Source organism: Aphelocoma coerulescens, chromosome 2 (genome assembly GCF_041296385.1).
Source record: "Aphelocoma coerulescens isolate FSJ_1873_10779 chromosome 2, UR_Acoe_1.0, whole genome shotgun sequence".
Classification (NCBI taxonomy): domain Eukaryota; kingdom Metazoa; phylum Chordata; class Aves; order Passeriformes; family Corvidae; genus Aphelocoma; species Aphelocoma coerulescens.
Window position 1 is genome coordinate 161,383,200 of NC_091015.1, and position 6,826 is coordinate 161,390,025.

Consider the following 6,826-nt stretch of genomic DNA (forward strand, 5'->3'; position numbering starts at 1 on the left):
CCTAAAAGAAGAACAGAAAAAAAAATTTATACCACCTTCAGAACTCTCCTCCTCCCCCCACCTTCCTCCCTTCTCCCACTGACAATGTGAAAAGACAACCCTTAAGATGTTCAGTCTGTTTACCACTTCCATAATAACCTTGGTCAGTCCATTTAGAAAGAGAAGTCTCTTCTTGCTCGTGCTATGAACACATGATCACAACGAGACAGCCACCCACTTCCAAATATTGTTCAGTCCATTTAGGAAGAGGAGTCTCTCTGCTTGCGATGTGAGTCCCTTCCCCCGACTTGCAGCTTTTCCCACAACTGCTTTTGAGGGTCCACTCTTGAAGTTTTTTGGGGTACAATTTTAAGGTTGAGCTGTTCAGAAACAAAAAAACAGAGGCCCTTCTCCTTCCCTGGGAGCAAAGGGTCTTCCTCATCTTCATCTTTAAGACTATCTCTGGGAGCATCTCTAGGAATTGAGGTTTTCTCCTTTCCCGTTTGGAGCAAAAGTCTTCATCTGGTTCATCTCTCCCTGTCCAAACTTCTCATGAAATTACAGCTGCGTCAGCATCTGTTTATTGCTTACGAGTTGAACACTCCACCCCCCATATCTTCATGAAATTACAATGGGATACTCTGATATATCATAGCTTCACAACAGACCTTCAGCTTTAAGCCTCTCCTCTCTCTCTTCCCTCAGGTTTTCAGCTCTTCACAGCAATAAAAGGGTTAATCTCACCTCGGCCTTGCAGCTGGAATGTGGCTTATCGCAGTTGGTCACTGACCTCTGCCGGACAGAGGTGCCGCTTTGCTGAATCTCGACCGCAGTGGAGGGGGGGGTTCCGAGCTGCTCCGGCTGCCCACGGCAAGGCAGTGGGGGGTGGTCCATGGCTGGAACAGGCCCATGGCTCCAGGCTGGCCGTGGCCCGGCCCGGCCTGGCCCAAGCAGGGCCTGGCTGGGCCCACTGACCCCCGCACGGGCCCTGCAGCCACCTGTGCCAGCGCCGGAAACGAGAGAGAGCTTGGGGGGGGAGTTTGTCTATTCTTAAGTGTGGATCACAGAGGCGGTCACAACTTTAAGTGGCTTAAAGAATTGTCCATATTCAAACTGGCCAGCTGATAGGTTCTGTCAGGTCCCAGAGGAAACTGTAAGCACCCCTTAGCAAGGATATCCCTTCCGGGACTATGCTTGCTAACCTATGACACCCTGTTCCAGAGACTTGCAGCATTACAGCTATTTAGATAATTGCCATTAAGGCAGTGAAAAAGGGTTTCTGGTGAAACTAAATGGCTCACAAAGTTGACATGAGTAAAAAGTGCTTCTATAGATGCCATTTTTACATCAGTTTCACAGGCCTTGTATGTAGCAACCCCCTTGTATGTCCAAAGAAGATCAGTTTATTGCCAAAAAATCGCCCCCTCTTTATACCCTTAATCTCAACTGAGCACAACTGAAACCAAACCGAACTGAACAGCAGAAGGGCCCCCATTGGCTGGCACAGCTGCAGGGCTGCCGGCCCCACTTCCTCTCATCCAATCAGCTTCCAGCTCACATGCTGTCCATGCATTCCTCCAGCCAATCACAGTCTCACTGCCAGCTGTCAGTCACCCGGCTCTCTCCGCGCTGGCAGCTGCCCCTCACCCCTCCGCCGCCTTCCGGCCGTCCCGCCCGCCGTGGGGCCTTTCCCACAGGGCCGTCTGGTGAGCGTAAGCCTCGACCATTTTAACAAATATCGCCCCATATTCCACACTTGTACACTGCCTTCTCCTGAGAGGCACCGGGGCACTTCGCTGCACATTGCGAAACAATTTCTTCAATGAGAGTACATTTTCCTCTTTCCTTTGTAGAATCCACAGTAAGAAACAAGACTGGCGCTAACTGGCAAATTAGTTTTGCTGCCCTACTACTGCATTTTCACACACATAACAATCACTTTCATAAATAATATCTATGTGATTCTGTTCCTTTGGGCAGAAGAAGGGGTTTTCTGCTCAAGAAGGGATTTTCCCCTCAAAAAATGCCCCACTGGCTTCTCTGCTTTTTTGATTAGTGAGAGGAATGGTTTTCTTTTGAAACTGACACGGTGAACTTCAAGGTTTATGATCACCAGATGGAGGCAGAAACTGTGATGAAGAAATAGAGGTGAGGAAAAAAATAATAATTTGAATTATTGCCTTAGGAATGGTGAGAGAATGGCTTCCAAGTGTCCTCAAAGTATTGAGGCAGCTCATGGTCCTCAGCACAAAATTCCTGCCCCAGAGGGTTAACTAGATGCATGTGTGTGTGGAAGATTCGATGTGTCAGATTTGGTGCATTTTCCACGTTCTTCTCCTTGTAGAGCTCTATCTCGCCAACATAAACAAGCAGACACTACATGTATACGAAGCAGGGAAGAAACAAAAGCAGGATGTTAAAAAGAATCATATCATAATGAGACTTTTCTGCTTTACAGTAGTATTAAGAGTGTGGTCCTCACTCTGACTTTTAAGCAGGACTGAAGGGTTTTATTTTGAATTGGTGAGTGTTGTTTCCAAGGGTGGTGTGATATTTGAAATTTCATACTTGCTATTATCTGAGAGTAGAACATGTGAATGGGATGAATATTCCTTACTCTTAGAAAATTCTAAAATAGGTTTTGTCTGTTCTGACCAATAATTACCAGACAGATGAAAGATATTTGCTTTATCTCTTCCTCCTCCATCTTCCTTCAAAAAACTCCTAAACAAAAATTAAGTTTGTGTGAAAAAATCAGTTAACTCCTGGTGGGATTAGAAAAAAATAAGCAATTCCATTTACAGCTTTTCTATAGTGCAGAAAATTTTTAAACATGAAATGTTGTCATTTTACCCATGGCACCTTCCCAGATTTCACTTTCTCATAAATGAGACCAGATATGGGAAAAAATACTCCCAACTACAGCCTTAATTTTCCCAAACTTCAGGTGGACTCTGCGTGGGAAGGTTTCACTGTGCCATGTTCACACACAGGCAGGTGGAAACAAGTTCTGGCAGACTTTCAAACAGCTTGGGCTGAAGCTCACTCTGGGATGGAGGCTGTGAGTTGTGTTGGTGGCAAAAACTTAGCAAAGATGGTTACCTTGGGTACAACGCTGAGCTAACACACTTTGTGGGCTGGATTTATATCACATATGATTCTTCTTTCTGCTCTCACACAGGGCAATTGTCCGTACCTAAACAGAAAAAGAAGAGGTCCTCTGATGTGTTCCCTGCTAATATGAGTCACATCTTACTGTCTTTCCAGAAGAGAAATGTGTGCTGCAAGGGAGACTTGAAGGCTGCGAGGCATCTCCTCTGTTGGCTTTTTCCAAAGCTTGTCTGACACTGGAAGTGCTATATATATATCCAAACACTGGATACACTGGAAAACATGGGGTACACTGGAAAACATGAACTCTTTGGGCTGTGGTAAGAGGGGCAAGTGGCAGTGAGCTTGCCTCAAGTGTGTCAGGCTCTGGAAGACCACTTTGTCATGTGCTGTGGAGAAGTCACTGAGCGTCACTGGAATTGCCTCCCTCTGGCACAGACACTTGCTGAAGAATTTTTTTCAGGTATATAAATTGATTTGATTTAATTTATAGACCACAAAGATGCCTTGTGTCTTCCTTGGGTGGTAGAGCCTTTTGTTTCTGGTACCATTGCTTCCTGAACCTCTGAGCAATGCTGCTTTTCTCCTTTAACGAAGGGAAATAGGGGAAACACTCCTTCTCAGTTCCTGGGACAACAGCCTCAATGAGAGAGTGTTTTCAGGTCAGGAATCACGTCTCATTCTGGTTTTTTATTGCCCTTTGTGACTTCTTTGCACTCTTTTAGAGGTAGAGGCCACCAGCATTTCTAGGTTTTGTTCTGTTCCTCATCAAAATTATCCCCACTGTAACTGTTACATAAGCCTGTCACTCCAAACCCCCATTCCCCCACCCTGGTAACTGCTTCTAGCTTTTCTATAGGTCTCGCCATACTCAGAGGCTCACCAAGCACATTTCCAAACTTACACCCACCTCCTGAGCTGCATGCCAGAGTTCTACAGCTCATTTATCTTCCTTGCCTGGCTTTGCTATTGCCTGCAGTCAGGTGTGCTCTCTGGGAAAAAAAGGATGAGATGAGGAGCGGCTGGGGCTTTGTGTAAAATCTTGTTTTCTCTTGCTGTTTCAGGTATTTGGCAGCACCTTTTTTCTAACCTGAGCATTGATGGTAAGAGCAGAACACCTTTGTGCAGTCACCTTTTTTGCCTGGATTAAACCAGGTCTCAAACCTGGTTTAATCCCAAATTCATGGGACTCTTGGGCTTTGATTTAAGAAGTAATTGGAAGTGTACACTCACTGTGCCACATAGGAGGGGACAGAGCTGTCAACTCCTTGTTACTTCCAGGAATTGAGGTGCAATCCAGCAACACTAAGATCACCACTCTCTTTTCCTGGAATTGAAGTAACATCCCTCCCATGCAGCAGAAGCCACTTCTCATCTTTCTTAGAGCCAGGAGAGGGAGTGATGAAATCACCGGCACGATGGTATTGGATTGGCATGTTACACAGGAATCCATGTTCCCTGGGATCTGCACCACCATATCAAACAACAAAGTGTCAATCAATACCTGAATTTTTGTAGCAAAACACTGTGAACTGCATTTCTCAGTCTTTACCTTGCACACTGTTGATCAAGGTCACCTTGCCAGGAACAGGGCTCCAGCCAGGCAGGCTGGCAGGACTGGCACTGCAGCAGCTGGATTTCAGATCTCATTCTTATGCAGCCTATGTACTGCAGTCACTTTCATCCTTGCCCTTAACTTCTGTTTGCTCAATGAAAGCAGCACGTAGGCAAATAACATTTTGCATTTTAAAAGAGTTTTAATTTGTATCTGTTTTCAAAGTACACACCAAGGCTAATGAATTGTCACTCCATTCTCTAGGATACACAGGAACAACTGACTAAAATTAGCATTAATTAGCTGAATTACTGTGCCATCAAGAAGCTTCAGTTGAGCTTGGGGTCTTGCTGCAATAGGTTTAGGATGAGCAAGTTGTGTGAAGCTGGTATGGGTTGGTGTAGTTGCCATTATCACTTTGAGGAGAGGTGATCAAAGAGTGACTTCCTTCTTGAGGTGCCACAGCTAAAGCTTGAGACCCAATGGAGAGCCATAGTGAGCAGTGGAACCTCATTGTTCTTGAGTTCCTATTTGAATGTTCCATGTCTCACTTACTAATTTGATTTTACTCATTTCAGTGCTCCCACTTAGTGCATGGTCCCATGAATGCTTGCAAAAGCTGACCAGAGGAGCTGGAATACCACACTGAAAAAGGGAAGGACTGGAAGTAATTGAGAGCCAGTGGGAATTTCTTTATCAGGAGACACATTTGAATACAATCCCTTTCTTAATAAGAGCAGCCTGTTCTGTCAAGGGCAAGGGTGGTTTGGTTCAGTTAGATAATTCAAGGGATCAGCTAGAGAGAAGGGATGGACAATCTTGCTCTAGGGCACTCTCATCTCTGAAAGTGGAAGGTATTTCAAATCTCTTGTATTCTGCCCTCCAACATTATGGCAGTGACCTGATAAGGTCCTATCTGAGGGCCAGGTCCTACCTGATGGCAGGAAGTCTAGAAAATGGGTACTTGCAGCCCTATCTCTGTTCCAGGCAGTCTTTAACACTCCTCTGTGAAGAGGAATTACCATGAGAAATTTGCAATAGGCAGCACAAAAATTTTGGTAGAAGCTCCTCACTGTCCACAGGGTTCCCTTTCTGTTTCCACTGGCATCACATGCATGTAGATAAACATTTAATGTGTCTTGAGCATGAACGAAATGTACCAGATATGTAGTTCTGAAGTTGTGCCCTGATCTCCTTGACCTGAAGTTCACTGAGACTATTCTCCATGTAGGCTTGTTTTTCAAACCTGTTACAGAAAACGGGAAAAAAAGACCCACCTAATTCTCCTTCTGGCCTATCTGCTATGCCTTTTACTCAGGGACAGTTTCTCCTGGATTAGATGGTTGCTTTCATGCCTTGGCAGCAGTCTACTTAAAATTTGATGGATAAAACCAACTAATTTCACCTAGTCCCTCTTACTATTGATGGTTGATTATTAAAGTGGTGGCAAAATCAGGCTGGGATTGTGCTGCAGAAACCACATTGTCTTTTTGGCTTAGTTTAATGATGCAGGAATATTGAACATTGCTTCTTTCCAACTTCCCTGTGCTTCCCGTCCTTCCCAAAATGAAGCAATGGTACCTTTGACCTGAGACAGACCAATTGGCGACCTCGCAAAATTGGATTAAAGAGTAAGAGAACCAGAGTTTCAGAAGCAGGTGCAAAGCTACAATTAAAAACGCTGCACAAGATGACAACTGCTAAAACAGATGGAAACGACTGATTTTTGGAAGGTGGAAGTTTAAACCAGTTCAAATTAGTGGCTGCTTTAAGAAATTCCACTATTTACTGTCCTCCAGTACGGTCCTCCAGCAGGTTCATTGCTGTCTGTATTGACATCCCTGGAGGTTAATCCATTATGAGATGGTTCTCCACACCACATTATAGGCAAAGGCCAGGACACTCTGTCTGTGCTGGGCCATCAGTCAGCTGTGTGCCCTGACAACCGGACACTGGCCTTGAATCAGTGCATCCAGCCTTCACAAGCTTTCTGGCCTCTCAGCAAAGCAGAATAAACTTATTTTGCCATTACACAGCTTCTGCAGTGGAACTGATTCATTTTTTCCATGCATCTGCCCACAATATACCACACAGTCAACTTCTGACATCTTAAGGGCTTCTCAGTGTCCCACACTTTCAGAGCAACCACACAGTAAATTTAATATCTCCTCCACTCTTGTC

At 44.9% G+C, this 6,826-nt stretch overlaps 1 long non-coding RNA gene across 4 annotated transcripts; it reads left to right on the forward strand.

The window, feature by feature from the left end:
* The first annotated feature begins 1,612 nt into the window (after positions 1-1,612).
* LOC138106022 (uncharacterized) lies at positions 1,613-5,179 on the forward strand. 4 transcript variants are annotated; one of them, XR_011148882.1, is made up of 4 exons: positions 1,613-1,685; positions 2,036-2,127; positions 3,161-3,553; positions 4,155-5,179. It is a non-coding gene; the product is annotated as an uncharacterized lncRNA (long non-coding RNA). The 4 variants fall into 4 exon arrangements; XR_011148881.1 differs by having other exon boundaries at positions 1,651-1,691; XR_011148880.1 differs by lacking the exon at positions 1,613-1,685 and adding an exon at positions 2,927-2,972 and having other exon boundaries at positions 1,711-2,127; positions 3,247-3,553.
* The last annotated feature ends 1,647 nt before the right edge of the window (positions 5,180-6,826 follow it).